We start from the raw sequence: 26,360 nt of genomic DNA, 5'->3' as shown, positions 1-26,360 counted from the left end.
CACAGTGTGTGGGCATACAAATTCCATTATGTCTGTACAACAAAATGACCCAATTCATCATTGATTCTCTTAAGAAAAAAAAAATATGTTCTGCCTGATGGGCATATCTGGTTACTTCAGGGTATTGTTTTATTTAGAAGTTGTCTCTGATTTAAAGTGAAGGACTAGTTGAAAATGATCAGAGGATCGAGACAATTTTTTTTTATTAACCATAAAAGATGAAATGGATAACTTAAATTCTCTTTTGTTTTGAACTCCACTAAAAGCAGACCCTGCGACAAGAATTTGAGGACAAGTTATCTATTTAGAAGGTGATCCCAAGAGGGGCGCCTGGGTGGCTCAGTCAGTTAAGTGTCTGACTCCTGATTTTGGCTCAGGTCATGATCTCATGGTTCATGAGTTTGAGCCCTGCATCAGTCATGAGCCCTGCTTGGGATTCTGTCTCCCTCGCTCTCTGTCCTTTCACCCCCCTTCATGTTCTCTCTCTCTCTCTCTCTCTCTCTCTCTCTCTCTGTGTGTGTATATATATATATATATATATATATATATATATATATATATATGTATGTATATACAGTAAATAAATAAGCATTAAAAAAAAAGAAGGTGATCTCAGGAAACACTCGTAGGGGAGTAAAGGTAATAAAAGGTGAATTATCAAACTACTAACCAGTGTGGGCAGCCAAAGCTGAACTACTTGGGAACTTGGGGAGATAAGTGCAGAACGTACCTCAGAGACAGTCCCGCTGACTATCCCCATGTGTCATCTGTTGAAAGCTGCTTCCAGGGGCATTAAATCACTGAGATGTTTCTAGTAACTGGGTTTGAATTGTAGAAGTGAATGCCAAAGAGAAATGAGCAAAACAAAAAAGGAGAGAATGTATATGTCTAAGAACAGAAAGAAGTTTCATAGGAACCCGGGAAAGCTGAACAGCCAGGTCTCAGAAGTATAAAGTTCCAGTCCCCTCCAGGACCAGCAGCTGAGTTTTGGGAAATGTCCTTTTCTCCTCCCTCCCAGTCGGCTTCCTCTGATGTTCTACCCCTCAGAATTTTGGTATTCGCATGGTTCTGCGATGTGTACCCTTGGCCTGGCCTCACTTGACCTTTCAATGCAAGTACCCACCTCTAATTGGAACTTTTCTATATATCTCTTAGTTCAGATTCCCAAGAATGAAAACCCAGTTGGCCCAGCTCATCTTTTTCTTTTCTTTTTTTTTTTTTAAGCTTTATTTATTTTGAGAGAGCGAGAGAGTGCATGTGTGAGTGGGGGAGGGGCAGAGAGAGAGACTCCAAAGCAGGCTTCAGGCTGAGCATAGATCTGTGAGATCATGACCTGAGCTGAAATCAAGAGTCGGATGCTTAACCAACTGAGCCACCCGGGTGTCCCCCGGCTCATCTTTTTCCAGACAGAATATAAATTGTAAGTGTTTGGCCGGTTGATATGTGGGTTTCCCAATCCCACTCCCCTCCCCCGCCCCTGCCCATCCAGAGTCTACTAATAACCCAGTCAGCCATGGCCAAGGTGAGAAGTCATAAGGCTCAGTGCCTATTCAAAAGAGGGGGAGAATGGGAACAGAAGGGGAATGGATGGGGCAAGGTCCCCCAAGGCATAGCATTACACCTAGACATATGTTGACAAATGAAAGTCTTGTCATGAGGAATTTCATGGCATTTTCATGAATTTGTAGGCTAAATAACTAGAAAGATAAAATAAAACCCCACGTAGCTATCCTTTGTCATCTTTCTGGAGGAAAGATGCTATGGATATCCTAGATATAAAGAAATTAGCAATAATTTCGGTTCTTGGGCTAATAATCTGGGGGGGAAATCAGTAAAAAGGCAAAAGGCATGCCATCTCTCTTTTCTTTTCTTTTTCTTTTTAAACATTTATTTATTTTTGAGAGAGAGAGAGACAGAGCAAGTGGGGAGGGGCAGAGAGAGTTGGAGGCACAGAATCCGAAGCAGGCTCCAGGCTCTGAGCTGTCAGCGCAAAGCCCGCTGACGCGGGGTTGGAACCCACGAAGCAGAAGAGCATGACCTGAGCTGAGGTCGGACGGATGCTCAACCGACTGAACCACCTGGGCGCCCTTGTCACCTCCCTTAGAACTTCCTTCTCACTGCCAGTCCTTTTACTACAATATCTGCACCCCTGAATTTATTTGGACTCATCTCTCAATTGGCTAGGTGTTGTGGTCAAGCTGTTTGCTCAAGAAGGTTGTGTGGTGTTGTATCTCCTGAGCACCTCTGTGTCTGTGATGGTTTTACCCATTGCCTTTCTGTCTGAACATTTTGGCTGCGTGGAAGGTACTTGGGATACACACCTTCTTTCTTCAAGATTTCCAGGTATTGCCCCCTGGTCTTCTACACATCCCTGTTGCCGTTGAGACATCTGAGGTGAGCCCAACCTTTGCTCTTTCTATAGGTTTCTTTCTGCCTGGATAAATGGAGAATGATACCCTTGGAAGTTCAGAAGCTTGGGCTAGGACTTGGACTTCGCATTCTGTATCAAATTTTGCCAAAATAGTATGTCTGTACTCTTTAAATCTGAAATTTCATACCTATTTTCATTTCCAGGAGGTCCTGGTGGGTTCATCTTTGAATATAGCCTCTGCTTCTTATGTGCACATCTAGGACATAAAGTTTTGGTTTCCTTTTTAAGTCTTCCTTTATTTCGAACATCTATTGGTTTTCTCTCTTGGTTTTAGATGCTTTGTTCTGCTTCCATTGAGATCGTTTCAAGCTTTTTCCTAGGCTAGGAATTAGATATTTTATCAGTGTCTGTTCTGTTCTTTAGTGTTTCATTCATTGCTATTGATACTCTCTTGGTCCTCAGTTTTCATTCCTTATTTCTATAATCTTTTCCTTCATCTCATTGTATCGTATCACCCTCTCATTCTTAAGCTCTTTTTTTAATCTCACGCACAAATTCGACATTCTACGTCTGTGCCCACTCTGCTTTACTCTGGTTACCACACAGAAGCCGGGAGCATCCTGGCCAGGAAATGACCAGTCGACAGTACAACTTTCTCTGCCCAAACCCTCCAGGTCTTTCCACCTCACTCACATTTAAAGCCCAAGTTCCTTGCAAGGTCCCTGCCTCCAGCCTCGCTGGCCTCCTCAGTGCCTTGAACATACCAGGTGAGTTTGACCTTATGGCCTTTGGGCTTATCGTTCACTCTGTCTGAGATGCTCTTTCCTCAGATGACACTGCTTACGCTCCTACCTACGTCAGCTTATTCAAATGGTACTTTCTCAGAGAGGGTTTCCTAGGCCACCTGCTCGGAACCCCAATTCCTTTCCCCAACACGTTATCCCCTAGTCTTGATTTTTTCCCATAGTTCTTATCATTTATATCCTATATATACTTTTTGCATATATATTTTATTATATCAGCCCCCCTCCCCCTCCTCAACTAGAATGTAAACTCCATCCAGCAAAGATTTCTGGTTTGTTCACTGTGATATCCCAGCTCCTAGAACAGGCACTGACCCTTAGGAAGCATTCAATAAATACTTGCTGAATGAGTGCATGGGCTGAGGAGAGTAATTTTGTCTTCTGGGAGGATTCCTTACATCGATGCCCATTCTTTCTTTAATGGTTGGCATCACATGCCTTGTCTCATTTGGCAGCAAAGGTCATACACCGAGGCATCAGGAGGTACTAAAATCCTTCAGGGCGTTGTAAGTTAAATCCCCCAGATTCGATGTTTTCAAAAGGCTCCTGATATCCTAAAATGGTTTTGAAAACTGGAATTTTACATTTTTCAAGCCTATCCTATTTTGTTGTCAATCGAGGAGGCAATGAGAAACTAAACAATAACATCCGTTACTGCCTTTTCTCATAGTGGGTCTCAGCGCAGGGCTCTTCTGTCTCGTGTCCCTAATCCTCACCCCGAGCCCAGCACAGAATTTGCGGAGCCCGGTGCAAAAGGAAAACGTGGGTCCCCTTGTGTAAAGTGCAGGAATAAAGTCCCATTAAAGGGACCAAAATATAAAGCCTTTTCCCTTATTTCACACCCTCTCTCTCACCTTGGCGTAGTGTTTTCCTTTGCTAGTTAATGTCCCAAGTGAAATTTTATAGTATTAACATGAATTGGACCTTTCATGTTCATATTGTGCAGTGCCCGTTTTAAATGCAAGTAGGAGAGCATCAAATTTGAGGTAGAATCACCAAAGTTACACAATTTACATCTCGTAGGTCGTAGACACATATGTATTTCATTCTTTAAAGAAGAGCGGGAATTCTGCACACAACTAACTCAGCTGTTTTTTCTTTTGCTTCGTGATGCATGCACGTCCCAGCACTCTCTGTCTTTGGCTTGTTGATGGAGGGAAGGAGGAAATGGGTCGTCCTACCTTTCCCTTTGTTTGATGTCATCATGTTCAGTACATGGTTGGCTAACACAAGTAACAGGAGTCGGAAAGGATAAGATAGGGTTCCTTGGTTGATTGTTTTCCAGAAGACCATTCACCGTTGCCTTCTTTCCGCACTTGAAGTGAGTGTTCCGATCTGAATGGAGACTGACCTCTCAGCACCCCTGGTTATTCGGTGGTGGGTGTAACACCCTTACCTTGCCATCGCCTGGAGTCTCCGTGAGCTCCCAGCATGAACCTTGGTCCCCTGGAGTTCTGTACTCATGGAGCCCTGCGAACACCATATGCAAAGGAATGGCATTACCATTCTGCGTCTGTCTCCTCTGCTCACACACATGCTCCACTCTCCCAGTGGATGTCACCTATAAAACACAAGTTCGGAGATAAAATTATTAAAGACATCAGTGTGATGCGATCAAAGCATCACACCAAATGGAGGGCCCTTCTGAGCCCGGGCCCTGTGTAATTGCACAGGCCGTGTGCCCTCGAAGCAGCCCTGTTCTCACCTCCTTACAAGCGGAGCGTATTACTACCAGTCCCGGATGAGACTGCTGAAACCCGGAGACAGAAAATCCTGTGCCCAAGGTCACTCTGCCTCTGGCGGAGCTGGAATTCAAACCCTGGCTGTGTCTGATCAGGCCGCCCATGTGGCCGGTGTGACATAGCAGACTAGCCACTGGGTAGAGAGAGGTAAGACATCAGGAGACTTGACCCATTTCTAAGTAACCGTGTAACCTTGGGCAGGTTTGCCTCAGGACTTCGTTTTCCCTTACATATGCGTGAAACTAATGCCTATGTTTTCGTACGTGTTCTAGTGGTGCCTACACCGTAGTTCCCATGGCCCCTTCTCTCCTTGCACCAAGAACTGGAGACACCCACTGAGACGTGTGTTGGGTGACAATGCCACCCTTTTTGGCGGCAGCAAATGCGCTGATGGCTGTGCACTTTGCATGCCTTCTTCGGCCTGTCCCACAGATGATGGCGGAGATGTCTGGGGAGAATGAGAGAGAAGTTGTTTTCCAGGAGCATGCCAGGGAGTAATTAGACTTGTAAGGTGAAACAAAGGGTGGGGGGCAAACGTAGGCTTTGTAAACCCTGCAAAAATTCTCTGATCCACCCCCCCCCCACACACACACACACACACACACCACAAATTTGTAAAATTCTCTTTCTACGGAAACCATAGGAATGCTAGTCCTTGAGAATGATTCCACAGGGTGAGTGAATTATACCTTAAAGGCGTGATATGTTGGGGCACCTGGGTGGCTCAGTCGGTTGAGCCTCCGACTTCGGCTCAGGTCAAGATCTCACTGCTCGTGGGTTTCAGCCCCACGTCGGGTTCTGTGCTGACAGCTCGGAGCCCGGAGCCTGCTTCGGATTCTGTGTCTCCCTCTCTCTCTACCCCTCCCCCGCTCATGCTCTGTGTCTCTCAAAAATAAATAAACATTAAAACATTTTTTTTAAATGTTTATTCATTTTTGAGACAGACAGAGACAGAGCATGAACGGGGGAGGGTCAGAGAGAGGGAGACACAGAATCGGAAACAGGCTCCGGGCTCCGAGCTGTCAGCACAGAGCCCGACGCGGGGCTCGAACTCACGGACCGCGAGATCGTGACCTGAGCCGAAGTCGGCCGTTCAACCGACTGAGCCACCCCGGCGCCCCTAAAAAAATTTTTAAATAAAGCCGTGATATGTGGATCTGGGTACACCGTGCTCCCCTGGCCAGCCAAGGATGAGCTCACCAGGCCAAGGTTAGGATGCTATTCACCTAGCAGATCATCTCATAAGAAGTCCAGCTAACAAAGGGTAAGCTATCAAGAGAAGACTGTTCTGTACAAAGAAGGCAAAATGCAACGTCATTTCTATTGTGCCAAGTTTGAAGGAAATGCCAAAGAAGTCAATGTACATCGAGAGCATCTTGACTCAAAAAAATGTGTGTGTGTGTGTGCGGTTGGGACGGGGAAGGAAAGGCTCTTTCACCACCTCTGTGGAAGGGAAGGCCCGACAAAGCTCTGGATTCTGACAAATCTCTTCCCTCATGTGTGAGGCTGTAATAACATTATCTCATCCAGTTGTTACAAGGATTAAATGAGGTGATAGAATGGTGGCTGACGCATTACGAACATTCTGTAAATGGCGACAAAAGTGGTATCGAGGGCTAGTTACTAACGGGACTCGGGACTCGGTAAGACATCTGCCTGGTTACATTTCTTTTCAGCTTGCTTTCTCTCCAAGGTGAATTATGGCTTTGCATCTTTCACGCAACTGCTAGGTTGACTTACCTATGAGACCGAATTTACTTTTACTGTATTTCAGTTAGATTTTTTAAATCAGTCTATTTGATTACCAAACTGAAAAAAAATAAAATGAATACTTACTTTGACTTACTATGATAAGCTAGGGCCATTTATTCTTAATATTCATCAAATATTGCGTTCCTACTTTGCTCCTGTCACTACGTGAATACAGATACTCACAGGTGACCCCTTCCCTCAGAAAGCCCAGAGCCTTTTGCAAAAATAGACATGTAAATCCTTCACTGCAGTGTAGTCAAGCTCAGGACGCTGGTGGCACTAAATACCAGAAAAAAGAGAACGTTCCTAGGGAAGCCATTGGATTTCTAGATGATCTAGCATCTGGATTGTTCTTGCCCACTCATTGTATTTCTACCTAGAAACTATTAAGAAGATAAAGCTAAAAACAAACTGCCTTTTTTTTTTTTTTTGAGGGGTCTTTTCCCAAGTAATTCAGACCTATTTCTGTATTTCTTGTGAACTTCTCACATGCCTCCATTAGGCTAAACTCCTCCGCGAAACGCTTTTACTATCAAGAGATCTTGTGAATTCTGGTAATAGGTTCTAGGACACACGTAGGAAAATGGCTTGTTTTATGCTCTCTCTGCAGTTTATATCTTTAGTGGATTATTTATAGGGAGCTTTATACCTTAGTAGTTTTTCTTAAGCTGCAAACTATTGCTCAGATCCAAATTCAATATTGGCTTCTGAGAAGGACAGTGGGGGGAATTTTGCATACAAATGTGAAATAATTCGACTTGAAGAATTCATGGAAAAGAACTTTGCTGGGCCTCGCGTCAGTGAGATTCATATGGAAAAAATCCTAGGAATTCTCTGTTGAGGACATGAGAGTAAGATCAAGAGGGCCTGGACATTTAGGAATTTGTCTCGGGCCATAAGAAACTCTGGAATCCTCACTTGCAATAAATTTCCATTAAGTTCGCAGTGAATGTCCGGATGATTGTTATTTTAGCTAACCAAGAGGCATTGCTTTTTATTTTTTACTTATTTTTTTAAAGTTTATTTTATTTATTTATTTTGAGAGAGAGAGCACGGGGGGGTTGGGGAGGTAGGGGGAGACAGAGAGAGGATCCCAAGTAGGCTCCTCACTGTCAGTGCAGAGCCTAATGCGGGCCTCGAACTCACAAACCACAAGATCATGACATGAGCTGAAATTAAGAGTCTGATGGTTAACTAACTGCACTGTTGCTATTTATTTAGTTTTTAATGTTTATTTATTTTTTAGAGAAAGAGAGAGACAGAGCTCCAGGGGGAGGGGGTGGGCAGAGAGAGAGGGAGACACGGAATCCGAAGCAGGCTCCAGGCCCTGAGCTGTCAGCACAGAGCCCGACGCGGGGCTCGAACTCACGGACCGTGAGATCGTGACCTGAGCCGAAGTCGGACGCTTAACCAACTGGGCTGTTGCTTTTTAGATGTGGCAGCATGGTGTGCATCTCACATTCGCCTGCTTTACAGGCCAGCGTGCTAGGGCAGTGATTCTTGGTCACTTAGAGAACTGGCTATAGCTCCAGCCTCCTCTGCAGAGAATCTGAATCATCAGATCTTGGGTGGGGACCAAGATGTCTTGGTGTTTACATTCAAAGCACCCCTAGTATTTCTATCTCCGGAGGCCTGCAGGGTGTACCCTTGGGAAGGGAGAAAAATGTGAAACCCTACTTGCCTTCATGGAGCTCACAGCCTACATGGCTGTGACATGAAGCCATGGACATGAAGCCATCACTACAATCCCATATGGTCCGAGTTACTTAAAATGCTGTGTGTGACATGTACATGGCTACCGTTTCCTTCTATTTATCAGGGAAATATTTTTTTAGTATAGTTTGTTGTCTGATTGGCTTCCATACAACACCCAGTGCTCATCCCAACTGGTGCCCTCCTCAATGCCCATCGCCCACTTTCCCCTCTCCTTCACCCCCCATCAACCCTCAGTTTGTCCCCTGTATTTAGGAGTCTCTTATGGTTTGCCTCCCTCCCTCTCTGTTTGTAACTTTTCTCCTTCCCCTCCCCCATGGTCTTCTGTTAAGTTTCTCAAGATCCACATAGGAGTGAAAACATATGGTATCTGTCTTTCTCTGTATGGCTTATTTCACTTAGCATCACACTCTCCAGTTCCATCCACGTTGCTACAAAAGGCCATTATTTCATTCTTTCTCATTGCCACGTAGTATTCCGTTGTGTATATAAACCACAGTTTCTTTATCCATTCATCAGTTGATGGACATTTGGGCTCTTTCCATCATTTGGCTATTGTTGAAAGTGCTGCTATAAACATTGGGGTACAAGTGCCCCTATGCATCAGCACTCCTGTATCCCTTGGGTAAATTCCTAGCAGTGCTATTGCTGGGTCATAGGGTAGATCTGTTTTTAATTTTTTGAAGAAACTCCACACCGTTTTCCAGAGCGGCTGCACCAGTTTCCTTCCCACCAACAGTGCAAGAGGGTTCCCCTTTCTCCACATCCTCTCCGGCATCTATAGTCTCCCGATTTGTTCATTTTAGCCACTCTGACCGGTGTGAGGTGGTATCTCAGTGTGGCTTTGATTTGTATTTCTATCGGGGAAATATTTAAATAAACTAGTAAACATAGACATTCCCTGGATATGCATACACCCGCACACCTAATTTGGAGGAAGGGGGCAATGTTGTTGGAAACAGACCGCAGCAGACTTTGAGATGAAGCGAAAGTGTTTTGAACTTAATTTGGAAAGAAACAGGTAGCTCAGGTTTGAGACTGTAACCACATCAATCCTAGGGTCCAGCCTCCTTAGTGCAGCATTCAGAGCCCTCTCTGAACTACCATCCCAGCCCTAGCTTGAGCCTTTTCCTGTTCTCCGTGACCAGTGAGCTACTTGACGTCTTCTTGCTCCCTGCTACCTCTGCCTGGAATGAATGATCTTACCCCCTTTCTTCACTTGGCAGCTTTTGCTTGCCTTCTCACTCTTTCTGGAAGCTTCTCCCGGCTCCCAGTTGGTGCTCAGCACTGCCTGGAAGCCGTTGCACCCTACTTCTATCTTTAACACCTTCCTTATTTTATTGAGAATATTAGTGTGTGTGCATTTCCTCCACTAGATGTTAAGCAACCCCAGAGCAGTGGTTTCTCTCCTCTTGTGTTTGACCTGCCAGCCCCATTGTACCTGGCACACAGGCGGTGCTCCATAGATGTCTGCAGTGAGGTTGATCGATGTCAACATCAAACAGAAAGCAAATAAGGAACTCCATCCTGAGTTTTCTTTCGGCTGGATTCTGCTAGAAAGGATTCTGCACACTCTTGTGCCGGTGGGTCCTGATGTGTTGAGGGATGTGCGATCCCTAGAAGCCTGGGGTCCAGGAGTCACAGAGGGGTCCTGAAATTCCCGCCGTACAGGTGCCCAAGCAATAGGCAATCGGTGGCTCTGTTGAAGAGAGAGGACAACGAGGAAGAGGGCTCCGCCAGGTTGTCTGTTTTCTGGTTGCAACATTTCCCTTTCGATTGGCGTGGCTTCTATTGAAATGATGCACTCTTGTATTTTTGCCAAGAGTGGCTGTGTGCTAGCATGGCTTTTCTCTCCCACAAAATGGTTGCTGTCCTTTGGTCGCTTGTAGACAACGCTCGCTTCATTTTGTGAGTGAATGAAAAAGGACGGCAGCACTGAGTCAGTTTGGGTGAATAAAACAACAAATAAAACCTTGGGTTGGTGTCAGTTATTAGGAAGTCTTATCTCATTTGAGTGGAATGAGATTGAGATAAGTTCTATGGAAATCAGCTCTAAAAATAAGAATAAAAGGGCCTGCCATCTTGTGAACCTTATAGTTTTCATAGTTTTCTTGCATTTTATTTTGCCGCACCGCTTGTAGCTTTTACTGGTAAAGGAGAAAATATCCAGGCTTTGGTTCTGTTCTCTAAGCTCTTAACCAGTCGGCCAGAGGCAAGGAGACAAAAACAATTTAGTTTTACACTCCCACATTCCAAAAATAACTTTAGTAATACCCTCTTTGGTTATCTTAAAAGTACCCAGTGGATGCTTTTATCCTAAAGTAGCAGTGCCTGATTGTTGGGAGGAACTTATGACTGCTATTTAGCAACTAAATGCCCGGTGACTCATTCACTTTGTGGTGCAGGAAAATTCTTTCCATGGAAAACACAGGAGGGAGGGAATCTCTCTGAACCACTATGTAGTATTTTCCTTTAGGAAAGGCTTCTCTGAAAATGAATAGGCACCGTCACTCTGTTAGCTTAGTCTCTAAAGCTGCCAGAGAGCCTTTCTAAATCAGGTTTTCTGTGCACTTTATCCACCGAGGTATACAGGAAGGTTCAGAACTGTAATAGGGGCCAGTTTGGTTAATAAATCTCAGGATTAAAAATGGTCATCCCGAGTAAGAGAGAAGTTGAACTAATTGCATTTACAATACCGGGAACATTGAGGTAGGATTGGATTTGGACTAGAAACCCAGTGGTGTTTTTCTGTCTCATTCCAATCGGGAGAGAGGGACAGAGTGAGCGGCAGAAGGAAGGAGAAGGATGAGAGAGCCCTGTTCCCTTAGCTTTGAGCTGAATAACATGAAAGCCTCGGAGAGAAGTGCCTCGGTGCCTATGCAGCAAAAATACAATAAAATAAATTCACCTGCTAGGCTCACAGCACCAAACTAACTCCACTTCTCTGAGGTTAATTTTGCTTGTCAGCGTCTCTTTACGAGCTCTGGGGGTGACTGGGGGGAGAGGGGCAGGAGCAGACAGGTGAAGTTTTAGTGCATGAAAACTGGGGACTATCAACGACTCCTTCCCTGCTCCCTGCACCGCTCTTGAGCCCCGCCCATCTCCCTGGACTTGCGGGGCGTTGCTCTAATGCTTGGCTCCTGTGTATGAATGGAGGTTGGTAAAGCTGCTTCAAGGAGCACTTAGACTCCAGCTGGCTGCTGACTTAGGAAAAACATGACCCGTGGGGCTGCAGCGGGGGCAGGGAGCAGTGGGAGCAAAGTACGTTTTGTAGAAAAGACGATTCAGGGGTTGGAGGGGACTTAGCCCTTCCCGGCTGAGACACTCAAGCTATTAATAGTAAAACCCTGAGTCACAGATGGAGGAATGTCACAGCTGCTCGAGATCTGCTACTGTTACCCATCAGAAAACCAGCGGGAAAGGGCCTCCCCACCCCACTAAACCTCACGTCGGCTATAAACAACCTCCCAGGCAGGTTGCTTGACTTCATTCCTTTCTGTTACCCTGGCTCTCTTAGACCCAACACGTTACAATATTTGCAGTAAATACAGTCTAATACTGGCTGTGCATTCCAGTTGGGAAAGATGTGTTGGCCATCTGCTGTTCTCCCCGAGTGGGGCTGCGTCTGCCTTTTTGTCTCTTGCTCGTCACGTTTCTCCCACATGGTGGAGATGTGTAACGTGGGGCCCGGGCTGGGGGTGGGGCCGGAGGATCTGGGTTCGGGAGACAGGTGCTGGATTGGGGTGGGCGTGGACTTTGGGAACCCAGAAGCCCCCTGCTCTTCGGAGACTGACCTGTGACCCCGTGGGTCAGAAATCCAAAGCCTTGTCAGCAGCCAGTGCGGCTGCGCGCCGGGCTCAGGGGCTTGAGGGGCGCGGGTGTGGCTGTTTGCCGCCGACTTTGCGGATAGTGTCCCTCCGGCTCGCATACACATATCCGAGGGGCTTGTCTAGAAAACGCTAATGAAGCAGAGAGAAGGTGGAAGTCGGAATCCTACCTAACTGGATAAGTCAGATTTTTGCTTCGATCCTGAATATGATCCTGGAAGGAACTGAATCCTGAAAGATCCTCTTCCCGGGCTGGCTCTCATTGTCTCGATCCCCTCCGGCTTCTGTCCCCCATTCAGGAAAACCAAGGAGGCGGGTGGGGGCGGGGAGCCGAGCTGGGGGGCGGCGGGGGCGGCGAGCGCCAGGGCCAATCTTCACTCATTATAGTTGAGCCTCCAAAGTTGAAGAAAATGAGCTTGGAGTCACTAGCATTATTTCTCGATTTTTCTACTACGGTTAATTTTATTTATTCCGTGTGTCCGAACGAAGCCGGAATAAGAATAGGGAGCAGCGGTGATAGGCAACTAATGAGCTAACAATTGACTAGTTTTATTGAAACAGTCCCTTGGCCGTTCCTCGGCCCCCCTCTTCTGGCAATGATTTATCAGGCTCCGGGAAGGGAGCGTTTTGTTGCCCGTTCTCCCGGGCCTGGGCGCGAGGAATGCAAAGTGGTGTCAGTGACCAGAGATTAGGACAGTGGAATTTTGCATTTGTTACGGCAGCAGCTGCTGTAGCGAGAGGTTTCGGCTCAAGGGCAGAGTCCCCGAGCTGGGCGCGGCCGCCACTCGGCGGCGATCGCGGGGCGGGCGCGGGAGCTCGGCCCCCCGGGATGGGGGCGGGATTTTAGAAAGAAGTCCCAGACCCCGCGAGTGGATGCGGGGGGCTTTTCCTCGCAGCGTCTGCACCGCGGATCTGTCCGCCCAGGAGCGCTCCCGCTCCCAGACTTTACTGCTGTTTCTTTCGGCGCTGCTCGCCAGAGGACCCGGTTGCCATGGTGAAGGAGAAAGGTAATTATAAATATCGATCCCTGTGCATGGTTGCAGGAGTTGCATTGGTGCTGCGGGGCTCGGCCACCTCATGGGGGACGATCAGTCGAAAGCCAGGCAGACATATTCCTGGGGCGAGACCCTCTGTATTGTGAAGTCATTAAGAACCTTTAATTTAGCCGCCGGCGTCTGAAGCGCATCCTATTTCTGGAGTGTTTGTACAGCTGAGCTCCTTAATGTGTGTCTCTTGATTTGGAATTGCATCTTGAATGTTTCGCTGTGTTTGAGAGTTGCCTTCCTGCCCCCCCCGCCCCCAGCCTAGCGAGCCTTCATTCTCTTCCTCACCACCCGCCCCCCTCAAATCAATAAGTTACTGACGATGTGTAACGAAGGGGTCCTTTTGCCAGATTTGTGCCGTGTTGGGACATGACCCGGCCTAGATGGGACCGGCTGAGCAGAGAAGCGGGCTGTTTGGAGGGTCTCAGGTGTGCTGTTTTAATCCCCTGGCATTCCCACGGTATCCCTGATCACCCCTCCAGACACCTTTGTGAAGGATGCGCTCTCAAAGGTGGCAAATCAGGTGGCGAGGAGAATGTCAAAAGGGAGAAGGCGGGGCACTCCGCGCAGGTGTGCGTTATTTTTTGAACTGGGTGTGGTCCTGAATTGTAAATTTTTCAGAATTGAATTCTAGTTTAAATTATTAGCTTATCTGAAAAATGTAAAAAGAACACAGCAATCCTTGGTTTTAATGATCCAACTAATACATAAAATATATCTTAAGAAAGTGAAATGCTACAGGAGAATAGAGAGCGAAAAGTGGAAGCGTCTTGCCCCTACCCTGTCCACCTCAATTCCCCCTTATCATTCGTCAATCTTGTGTATCCTTCTAGAGAGGTTAAGAGAGAGAGACGGAGAGAGAAGGAGTATAAAAACGGGACCATTCTGTCGTTTTTCTGTGACTTGATTTTTTTCCCCCTCTTAATAATATGTCTTAGTGACCTTAAACACATGATTTTAAAATGTGAGTAACCACCCTTTAATTTTGCTCTTTGGTAAGCTTGGATTTATTCTGCCACGCTTTCTTGCTGTGGGACATGACTTTCTCCGTCAACACGGATGTCTGTTCTTTTGGGGCTTCCTTGAACCATTTCAATGATGTATCTGCATCCGTTTTCACTGAGAGCCCCTACACGGAGTAACTTTGAGGTAAACACGCCAAACGCAAATGGATTCTTGTTGCCGGAAACTCAGTTTGGTTTTGTTATACTGACGGACGGCTGGAGAAATGGGATCATGACAGCTAACCATGCTAAGGCTGCACCTTGGGACAAAGAGAAACGTGGTTCTGCTCTATCCATTCTGCTCCTGTGTGTCTTTAATAATCCCTTGAATTAGCTTTGGTCTTTCACTGAGGAGGTGTGATCGAGTGAAATGTTTTGGTGTGAATAAAGATGCTTCTAATGATGTTCCCTCTCTTTGGGGGATGTTTTCAGGAACTTTCAGAGCAGCATATACAGATGCTGACATTTCATAAAGGCCAGGGTTCTCCGTTTGTACCTTCTACCCGACTAGAATAACCCCAGCCCTGATCTCTGTTGCTCATGGATTGGAGTTTGTTTCCCCAATATAAGTAATTTGTGGGTGATGGGAAAGGGGATTACAAAAGCCGCTTCTTTTTTTTTTTTTTTTTTTACATTTTTTTTTTTTTAACATTTATTTATTTTTGAGACAGAGAGAGACAGAGCATGAACGGGGAAGGGTCAGAGAGAGAGGGAGACACAGAATCTGAAACGGGCTCCAGGCTCTGAGAGGTCAGCACAGAGCCCGACGCGGGGCTCGAACTCACGGACCGCGAGATCGTGACCTGAGCCGAAGTCGGACGCTTAACCGACTGAGCCACCCAGGCGCCCCCAAAAGCCACTTCTTGATTCCATTCCCACGGAGCCCAGGAAAGCCCCAGACCTGCTCTAAACCACGGATCAGGGATCCCCAAAGAGCAACTCCTTTTCTGAGTCATTGCAGGTGTCCCCAAACTCAGATTGATCGGCTGGGCTCACGCTCACTTTACAAGTGAGTAGCCACTTTCTAACTGGAACGTGGGGATGGGCCACTAAGAGGTCACATACGAGTACTATCTTTGCCCTTAGCCACCGATTAAAGGCTGTTCCTTTTTTATTTTGAGGTCTGTGCCAGTCCGTGCTGCCACCTCCCAGCTCTCCGATTGCACCAACCTCAGCCAACAACGGAGGAAGGCAGGATGTGGGGCAGGTACACGAGAGATTCTGTGGAAAGAAAGCTGCCACCGTAGCTTTTAAAGTGAGACGGGCACAGGGGAGCACGTGGTCCAGGCATCCATCCTGGAGAGGAGAAAACGGGGGTTCAGAAGGGGTCAGGAAATTGTTCAAGGTCACACAGCGGGTGGTTGGACCAAGGGTTCATCCTCTGCGTTCCATCAGATGGCGTGCGTGGAGCGGTGACTGCACTTAGGACAGTGTGTGGACGTCCGCTGGCTCTCTCGCTAGATGGTGAGCCCCTCTGAAGCAGCACCGCGTCTCCATCTGTAATTTTCTCATGCACAGCTTACCTAGTATCTGCCCATCCTAGATTCTCAACAGTTGAAACAGACTGGCTTGTGCTCAGAGGTGGGACCCGAACCTTTGTCTTCTCCATCCCCGGACTCTTCTAGTCCTCTCCGTTTCCTCTTGCTCCCAGAGACGCCTCGCATCTTCCTCCCGGAGCTGACACAGGTCTCCCCTGAGCAGGTTTAGTTCGTGGCACGTCCGTCCTGAGGAACGCGGGGGCCCTTGTGAAGGAGTGATAATGGATGCTGCGTTGTGCTCACCACTTGGGATGGCTTAGCTCACATTGGTTCGAGCCCTTATTTTCTCTCCTGGGTAAAGTTTGCATGTATCTGGTTTGGGATTGACCCTGACGGGAGAGAAAGGTTGCTTGCAGATAATACCTCTCCTAGTGTGGAATAGCATTTGCTGATACATTTGGACCCTCGCTATCTTTTCTTCTGCTAACCGGTCGCCTGTCCACTTCCAGTTGTAGACGCTTATTGATCCCGGAATCTTGATGAAATGGTTATTTCTCTGATGTGTTCAAGGACGTCTTACCCTTGCTGCATCCTGTGACAGATGAGCAGGAGAGAGTTTGGCGGGTTTATCAGTCAATATGTGCCTTCCTGAATACGCTGTCATCGACCTAACTCCAGAGGCCCACTCTCCTCATTTAAAAGCTCTAATTGTCTAGCTTCTGTGTGTGTTCTAGTGCCCGCTTTAAAAGTACAAAAGGGATTTATGGTTTTTGTCAGAGAAAACAAGAATAAACCCTAGAGACTGAGTTATGTGAACACTCATCTGATTTAAATAATAAGGGAGGCTTATGGTTTGGAAACCATGTGAGAGAATAAGAATTTAGCAGTGAGGGAGACACATCAAGGTAAATAGAGTTTTACATTTGGGCACACCATTTTTTGTTTGGTTTCTGAGACTGTTGGGTGGCTCAACCTGCTCTTAAGGTAGAGTGGGACCTAAGGAAACTCCTTTCAGTCCACCCTCGAGGGAGAAATGTGTACTCTCCACCTGACATTCAGGTGAATGGGAGACACACACACACACACACACACACACACACGGCAGTCTTGTTTCTTGGTAGCTTCTGAGAACAGTGGTGTTTGTGTCTCCAATGTGTCCTACAGACTGGCACCAAAGTAATCCTCTCAGGCACCGATGTCCTCATATTTCTGGCTCAAAAACCTAAATGAGTGACAAGGTAAGATTCAGAGCTTCCTACTGATCATTGAGGATTCCTCAAGTCCTTAAATTACCTCCTCCACACCCCTGACCAAGCCCATCTTGTTTTATTATTTTTAATGTTATTATATCCACTGGTTATTGAACACATACTAAATGGCAGGCTTTGTGTTGAGAGCTTTAAATACGTGGTCTCTAATCTCTCAACCGTCAAGGTCAGTGGTATTCCTCCCCTTTAATATATGAGGAAGGGAAGGCTCGCAGGGGTTTAGAAACCTGCCAGAGATCACTTAGCTGGAACGTAGAGAAGCTGATTTTCTACCCACTCCTATCTGGCTCCCAAACCTCTGCTAATTGTACTTCTGCTCCCCTTCTCCCCACATTGGTCCTATTTGAGTCATCATGGAGGCCGTTTCCTCCCTCCAGCCTGTGTCACGCAGCCCCTTTGGCCCTTGCGGGAAATACCTGTATTCTCCTTTTCTGAATTTGTCAAAGACCTAACTCAAGTACAGCTTCCTTCTAATGCTTCTCAAGGGCCCATCCCTTCTGTAAATTCTTCTAGAATTACTCTGTACACCTAAGTAAACACCGGGAAAATGAAACAACAGCTGAATCACCTGTGCGACTTAAGAAAGTGCCATCTCCTCAAGTATTTGTTGACTTCGTATACAGTCTTGTAAAAAACCTTTACAGGCGTCTAGTGTTGCTGCCTCTAGTGGTATCTGCCCCCCCCCACCCCTCCCCGAAACACACAGCCACTACCCACTCAGGTGCGTGCACACTGCCTGATGTAATTGAAATCCATTTCTGTTCCATCTCTGGGGAGGTCTGAGAACAGTAGATCTTTCTCTGTGGTGTAGCTATTCCTCATGTCCAAGTTGCCCCTCAGGCCTCTCTTTGGTGTTTAACAGCCTCTTTTCGGTTCAGTTTTCCAACTCGGCTTCCCACATTAATGCTTAATGCCCCTCCCCTCCCCACTCCTGGGCTTGTCTAGCTTCTTCACTGTTTCCTTAACTTGAAAAGCCCCAAGCTTTTCACCAATGACAACGACACTTCCTAAACAAGGTCTAAAGAGAAGCTGTCTATTAAGGGAGACAACCTGACGTTACAGGTTTTGGAATAAATGGTCTTGATGGGTGACTTACGCACGCAACTCGGTTTTGAACTTTGCGTCTTTGGAAGGAAGGAAGCTCCAGTCGTATTCCACCTTAGAGGAAAAAAATCCAAGTGTGAACTGCTCTTACTATGATCTAAATGAAATTGCTACTCTCATCGGAAGTAGACTCTGCCCAGCCTACCTTTACTACAGTAGGGCTGTCCAGATACTGGGACTTCCAAAGCTACAGGAAAGAATTTCACATTAAAAAAATAATAAACCCATTTCCCTGTGCCATTTACTCACAGATGTCTAAAAGATGCTTACCCAGAAATTCAAGAAGACTTCATTTCTATAATTAGAGTTAAGGCTGCACATGTAAGTAAATCTAAGAGGAGGAACACAGTGACTTAAATTTACCTGGAGCTCTTGAGAACAATTTTTGATGAGGGAGTGGACTTAAGAACATGGAGACAGTGAGCATCTACGCTGCAGCTTGAGCCAACCACTCGCAGACTTTGGGTGGCCCTGCCTCTTGCCTCTGTAATTACCCAGTCAGGTGGCTAGAAAGGATAAAACAGCTTGTACTCCATCACAATCACCTTCTTTTACAGAACAACAAATAGACTTTTCCAAATTCCCACAGCAACGGCCTCCTAAGGTAGACTCATCCGACCAAGATGAAAATCTCATCTGATTCACTTGGAGGAGGGGACCCTCTGTGTGACATCATATTCACGGCCCTTGGGGGGCAAGAAGGAGAGTCCTGATATTGTCTCTAGTATGCCAAAGTCAAAATGCCGAGTGTTTTCCTGAGTCAGCATTAGAGAGCCAGAGAACTTTTCAGAAGGTTCAGTGATCGGTGAGTGGTGCAGATTTCTCCCATTGTGGTTGAGCCTGATCTGGGCACACCACAGTAGAAACCAGCCAGCTTCCTATTTCATTGTGTGTTGGCCTGATGGTGACTCATACTGAGAGGTATGTTTATCCCAAATTGGCAGGAGCTGTGTATTCAAGGGCAAATTTTGTTAACACTGGGGAGGGTGAATATTTGTATGCCTGACCTCTTTTCTTTGAAACATTGTATTTGTGTTCACATTGACATGATTAATGCTATTATGGCCCAGTGTGCCCTAGGGGGGCACAAGGAGCTAGTTTCTATGCCCTAATGCAATCCAGCAGGCTGATTTGTTTGACTATTTGGACTTAACCGTGAAGATCCTGGCTTTCTTAATACTTCCGGCAAATTACTGCCTAGGGCAGTGGTCCACAAACATTAGCAGGCATCAGAACCACCCGGAGAGATCGTGAAAACACGGATTTCTGCACCCCGCTCCCAGAGTTTTTGATTCAGTAGGTCTGGAGAACGGCTTGAGGTTTTGCAGTTCCCAGGCGGTATTGATGCTCTTGGTCCAGGGACCACACTTGGACATGGTCTAGCTAATCCACCATTTCTGTGGGTAAAAGGATCAGTCCTTCAAGCAGATGATGCAACTTTCTCTTCAAACACAACAACGACAAAAAAGTCTTTGTGTGGGCCAAACGAAACACGTCTGTGGGCAGGACTCAGCCTCAGGGCCTCCAGGTTGTGGTCTGGGGTTTAAAACACCACTCACCAAATCTAACCACAGCAGGGATGCACACATCAGGACCCAGGACTCCTGCGCATATGCATAGCAATGACTAAAATAAAAGTCACGTGAAACGATACATTTACTCTATATTCTATCTTTTTTATTTACCTTTTTTCAAGTTTATCTTGAGAGAGAGCGCGCGAGCCAGTGTGCATGAGGAGCAGAGGGGCAGAGAAAGAGAGGAAGAATCCCAAGCAGACTCCACACTGTCCGTGTAGAACCCAATGCCCGGCTGGATCTCACAACCGTGAGATCCTGACCTGAGCCAAAATCAAGACTTGGATGCTTACCCAACTGAGCCACCCAGGCACCTTATTCTCTTCTAGTTTTAAAATACGCTGGTCATGATCCGTTGAACTGATTTCATGTTTCATTAGGTCAAAGTGAAGTTTGAAACCTAAAGTTTTGTTGGATGAAGACAGAATAAGGTACTTTCCTGGGCACCCCATTCTATCTTGGATACCCCCATTTCTATCTTGGATACTCACACGATGGGTGTGCTTTGGTGAAGTTGGGTTTCTTCCCTTGCAGCTGGAAAAGTTTTGACAAAATAACTGTAGAATCTTTTAGTGATCATTTTATCCTCAACAGACATTGGCCAGAATTTGGTGTCCTCTTTTTGGGCGCTTGAAACAATTAAGACTTGACCCTGCTGCTAAATGCCGAGTAAAATGCTACTTGGCTCAAGTTTAGCAGCAAAGCCAAAGGAAACCCCTGTTTAGGCCTCATCAGCTTCTAAGCCTGGTATTTCTGGAACTGCTTTTTCATTTAGCCCTATGTTTCTACATCACCACTTCCTGTCACCTTGCTTACTGGGTTTCCTTGGTTTTGCATCTCAGCCAAGGAGAGAAGGGCAAGTTCGGGGCTGGCACAGCCTGTCGGGCATCGTCTCACCCACCATCAGTGCAGCCGCTCTTCTGCTTCGTCTGTGGGGCACCATGTGCAATATACATAGCATTCGTGTTTGACATATCCGAGCGCTTCCAGAAATACTGTAGTTTGGGGGCTTTGGAGAGAAGTCACCCCTCACTCAGGAACATCTGAGAGCTGAGTTGTGATAGCAAGCCTTCAGCATAGCAGGAAAGTCGTGGTCCTTCTTCCGGTTCAGGACACTTCTGCCATCACTCCTGTCTCGAGTGAGAGGCACCCCTGCAGTGTGCAACAGGACTCTCAGTGAGCTGGGACTTTCAAAACAAGAGGCCAAGAGTGGCCTCTTGCCATAGGAGGGAGCTGGTGTGACTGGAGACGCCCTCAGGGAAAGGCCACGCCCACCGTGAAAGCCACAAGACCGCAGGGCGGCGGCGCTAATATTGTGGGTTTGCATAATAAGTGGGCAGAGAAGGCAGAGCCGAAACATGAATCAAGCCAACAAGGCCAGACAGAGAGCTGCAGCTTGCTAGCACAGAGGGAAGACGATACAAACTATTAGGTAGGGGGCCGGTACCGTGCAAGCAATCTGGGGGCATTTGGAGAGGTGGGAAGGCCCTTTTGTTACACAGCCTGTGCATCACTTAACTCCAGGGCGCTGTTCTGATCCTCCTGTAGTGGAGCAGGACCCTCTGGTGGCTTTGTGCAGCCCATAGGCGGTACATCTTATTTACCTGGAGGCAGCGCGCTGCCCAGGGGTGAATGCTGGCAAATAGTATCAGATGAACACGTCCCCGCTGCTTACTTCCCAGAGGACAGGAAGCCAAACTCTTACCCTGCCGGAGATTCCATTTTTTTCTTCAGTGAACAACAGTACTGAGAATGCCCCCTTTTCTCTCCAGGTCGGGGAGGTTTGGTAAGCTATCTGATGAGTTTAAGCATTGGAAAGCCTTATTGCTGTGTCTGCAACAAAAAACCCGCTTAAAAAAATAATAATAGGGGCGCCTGGGTGGCTCAGTCGGTTAAGTGTCCGACTTTGGCTCAGGTCACGATCTCACAGTTTGTGAGTTCAAGCCCCACATCGGGCTCTGTGATGACAGCTCAGAGCTTGGAGCCTGGTTCGGATTTTGTGCCTCCCTCTCTCTCTGCCCCTCCCCTGCTCACAATCTGTCTCTCTCTCAAAAAAAGAAAAAAGAGAAAAAAAAAAGAAATGTAGTGTTGAAGGCCAGAAAAACACCAAACGTTGAACACATCTGGCAGGAGGAGGAGTAGAGTGTTGCTGTCATGCATTGGAAACCTATTTGGTTTTTTATGAATATAGGCGTATTTAGTCTCTTAAACTTTGATAAAACAATAAAAACACTGGAGAAAAACCATTCGACCATCTCCACATTTTATTGTCAGGATTAATTTAAATGAGGTGATATTTGCAAAGGCTTCAAACACGGATCTTGCAGTAGGTGCTCAATAAAGTGAATGAAGTTCAGTTGACCTGGAGAGGTTTTTTTTTTTTTTTTTTTTTAAAGTAGCAGGGTAGGTACACAGTCCAGAGCGAAAGGGAATGGCCCAAGATCCCTTGCAGAGAAAATGAGAGTAACACGTGGGTGGTTAGAAGAATGAAATTTGCAATGGATGGAGGGCAGTGTCACACCGCCTTCGGATAGGATTTCCAGGGGAGACAAGGTTCAGAGCCTGAACTTCCAGCACGCTTCCCCGTGTATGTCCGTTTCTTTCTCATTTGTTGCTTGTGGTATAACTGTCATGCCATTCGCCTTTGTGGCTTTGTAGAATTATCCCCTGAGCCTTCAGGATTTGAGAGGTTTACGTGAGAAACAAGTTGTGTTTACGAGTGGGAGATTTGCAGCCAGACTGCCCGGGGTCACATCCCAGCTCTACCCTTTACTGATTATGTGACCCTGGACAAGGCATTTAGCTTCCCTGTGCCCCGATTTCCTCATCAGAAAATTTAAGATATTGTAAGCACCAACCTCATAGGGCTATGGTGAGAATTGAATCCATTGATATGTGTGAAGCATTTACAACAATGCCTGGCACATGGCAAGAGCCCCGTGATGGTCTGTTCTTGCTATTACTGTTATCATACCTCTTGGGTGAGTAAAATCAGGGGCACCGCGTTCGTTGTGATGGAGTTAAGTCATCAGATTGGTTTCAGGACTCAGGTAAATAAACAGAACTGAGATAGATAAATTAAGGAACTAGGGAAGCCCCCCCCCCATTTCTGCTGGGCAATCTCTTTGCAGTTTGCCTCAAGCAGAGCAACACTGTAAACCTTTGTCATACCAAGCTGCTCCAGGACCACACGAGTGGCTTCCTCTGGCCTCTTACCTCCTGTCCTGTGATAGAACTTCACCAAGGAATTCTTCAGCTGGGTTTGTGATGCCCACATGCCCTGGGCAAGCAAACTGACGACTCTACCCTGTCTCTCTGTCGTGGAATGAAATGAGGTATCTAATAATGACTTGGTTTCAGGACCCTGGGGACCCGGTAAAAGCAGTGGTTTTAAAGTTCTTCCGGATTCTTCCTGGAGGAAGTGGACCACCCGCCTGCAGGGGTCCTGCCGACTCTTCCACAGCCTCATGTCATGCCCTGGGGACACTGTAGGGAGCATTTCCAAGGTTCTGGTGCCACCTCGGTTCTTCCTCAAAGGTCCGTTTGGTTGGCCATTGTGCTTTGCTGTGTGGTTCTCCGAAACTTAGCCAGACTTGATTTGAGACTGGTCCGTCAGTAAGCTCATCCCTTCAGCTTTTGTTTTTTTTTTTTTCTGAGCCTGAGACTTAAGCAAGCATTGTCTCTTATGTCATTAGTTGAGTGTATTGACATCACCAGAATTACCTAATGGATAGACACTGTCGTGAACCCAAGGTATTCAACTTGCTTGCAGTTTCCCCTGGAGGCTGTTGTGAAGAAAGAGAACGAGACTCATGTTCAATGAATGAATGGATTGAACACACATTTAGGGAGCATGGACCTTATGCCAGGACTGTGCGAGACCCTGGGGACGCAGTGGCAGTTGCCTTCTGGTGGAGAGCACGGAAAATACACAGAGCGTTTAGATTATGAGAATAAAGCAAGGAAGGAGATAGGGTAAGTGGGGAAGCAGGGAGACTGCCTTTATGTAGATAGTTTGGGGAAAGCCCTCTGAGAGCTGTAAGCTGCTTTAGGATGAGACCAGAAGAAGGAAGCAGCTAGGGGACGAGCCTTTTGGGGATAGGAGGGGGGCACCTGGAGATCCTGAAGCTGTGGGAACTGGAGCCTGGGAGCTGGAGACTCCTGGGGAGGCTGAAGAGGTGGGCAGGGCTCCGGGGCCACAGGGGGCATCCTGGGCAGTGTGATGAAAGCACTTGGAGGGCTTGGTCAGTGGAACGATGTGCTCAGATTTTGTCCTAAACTATCATTGTGGTTGCTGTGCGACACAGGGATTGCACAAATGAGTCACGGACCCACAGTGAAGACACATTCCCCCTAACTGTTCGGTAAGCCCCCCAGACACCCTGCTTGGTGAGGGGATCAATCACTCATAGGCATATCTCATTGTTTCTAATTTTCTGACCCATCTCTGGTGCTGACACTGGTGTTGACATCCCTCTGGGCAAGCGGTGAGTGTGAAAATTCCCACATGAGTCATGAACTGGGTCTGATGGTATCTTGCTCATATTTTTTTTCCTTTTCATGGGGTCTTTCCCAAGAGGGCAGAGGAGATGAAATGATAATGAGGGCTTTTTTTTTTTTTTTTAGGGTGGGGATGTGCTGGGGAGTGGGGAGGATTTCGTGCCTCAATAAGGTATGAGATGTGTAGAGGGTTTGGGTGGATCCTAGCTACTTATGTATCTACAGTCGTTCCCTTTGATGGCTGAGCAAATGTGGAAAAGCTGAGACTAACACACACTAGTCAAACCTGCTGGTTAACATCTACAGAGACAGAAAATAGATTGGTGGTTGCCAAGGACTGAACAGGGGCAGGATCTGGGAGTAACTGCTAAGGGGTATGAGGTTTCTTTTGGGGGTGATGAAAATGTTCCAAAATTAGATTGTGACGATGGTCACACAGCTCTGTGAATATACCCCAAGACATCGAATCGTACACTTTAAACAGGTGACTTGTGTGAATTGTATGAAATGTGAATTTAATAAGGCAGATCCTACTGTTTACAGCCCGTTGGGATAAGCTGGAATGGATACACTGGAAGCTGTAAGGTTCCTTGGGTGAATTGACCATTCACTGGGTATCACACAGCAGAAAAGCAAGTGTCATTGCCAATAGTCACAGAAGACAGCAGGACAGGAAATTCAACATATTTGAGTTTGAGGTGGAGTGCGTGCGTATTTATGATCAAGGAGCTTAAGGTGTGACCCACCATGTTGCTGCATTGAAACTCCATGGAAACAACGATGGCTTCCATTTCTTGAACACTCACGAGCTGTCAGGAAAAGTGCTGAGCACTTTACATACATTAACTCATGTATCCTCCCAAGTATCAAAAGTAGGATTTATCCTCATTTTACAGGAGGGGAAATTGAGGCTTCGGGAAGAAAGGTAACTTGTTTCGAGATCATATTGCTGAGAGGGGTGCGGCCGGGATTCACACCAAATCTCTCTGACCAGAACCTGTGCGGTGACTGGCTCACCCACTGGGGTGACCTCTCCCTGCACGCCATCCTGTGAGGGCAGGGGGCTCCCAGTTTGCCTACACTGTGGGCTGAAAAACAGTCCTACCACAGCTCATCAGAGATAAGCTAGACTATTCTCTGATTCTATCACTCCACTCAAGACCTCCACCCAGAGAGAATTAAGGAACTGTAACGTTTGTTCCTTAACCTGCCCTCCAAGGAGGCACAGGGGCAAACGTCTTTCACTGTCCTGTATTCCACGATGCCCTTCGCTCTGTGCTCCAGCTAAACCAGATTTCCAGATGTTCCCCCAAACACACCCTGTCCCACCCTTCGTTGTCTAAGATGCCTTCCTCTTCCTTCCCACTCATTTAAGTCCCTCCCTTCCTTTGACGCACAGCCATAGGAGTGCTTCCTTCTTGAAGCATTTTTCTGGTTTCTCTTTCCTCCTCTTATAATTTTCTTCTGGCACACGATTTATTCGCTACCTTGTATTCGTATGCATTCATTCTCATGCATTTTCTCTCTCTCTCTCTCCCCACCCTCTTCCTTCCATCTCCCTCTAGCTACCCTACTAAGCTGTAAGGATCTAGGGTTTATAGAAATGTCAAGGGTTTAGAAACGTTGCCCCTTTCTCCTTCTGAAGCCTCTATTTCAGAAGATGGCCAGGCCTGACTTATCATGCCCCCAGCGTGCTCCGGGCTCTCCTCTCTTCAGGCCCGAAGGGCTCATGGCGCCCCTGCTCTCTGAACTGTCCTCCCCATCACCCTGTCACCTGCAGCCCACCCCCCAGTGTCAAATCACACTCTCTCCTCCCTAGCGGAACGTTCTCGACCCATTTGCCCCAGCCTAGGGCTTGCTTGTCTCTTCCGAAGTCCTTACATATTGTCTGTGCCCGTCCTATACCCTTCATCTCCCAGGAAAGCCCCCGAGTGGTTTTCTCTCTGCTCTGATCGGCTCTCCAGGTAGGACTTGCTGTGGGCTGTGCACATGTCTGGGATCCCCGCCTTCAGAGGCAGGGATGGCTTGGCTAGTCTGTCTCTGGAGTCCCCACAGTGCCTGCACAACACAGCACACGCAGCAGCAATCACTCGGTCAACATTTGTTGACTCTGTTGATGAGACATTATTTCCCAAGGATGGTAAGGTTGCATTTCGTTTTCATGGAGGCATATTTTTAATG

At 46.9% G+C, this 26,360-nt stretch overlaps 1 protein-coding gene across 30 annotated transcripts in view; it reads left to right on the top strand.

The window, feature by feature from the left end:
* ABLIM1 (actin binding LIM protein 1) overlaps nt 1-26,360 on the top strand; it is a 292,950-nt gene that overhangs the window by 116,567 nt on the left and 150,023 nt on the right. The window contains exon 1 of one of the 30 annotated variants that reach the window (XR_009252644.1): nt 12,606-13,215. The exons of the other annotated variants lie outside the window; for them this stretch is intronic. The gene's annotated coding sequence lies outside the window, so the exon portion shown is untranslated. Of the gene's footprint in view, nt 1-12,605; nt 13,216-26,360 lie in introns of those variants that run through there. 30 annotated transcript variants of the gene reach the window in all.

The sequence above is a fragment of the Neofelis nebulosa genome, chromosome 13 (assembly GCF_028018385.1).
Source record: "Neofelis nebulosa isolate mNeoNeb1 chromosome 13, mNeoNeb1.pri, whole genome shotgun sequence".
Classification (NCBI taxonomy): Eukaryota; Metazoa; Chordata; class Mammalia; order Carnivora; family Felidae; genus Neofelis; species Neofelis nebulosa.
This window is presented reverse-complemented; position numbering and strand designations above follow the sequence as displayed.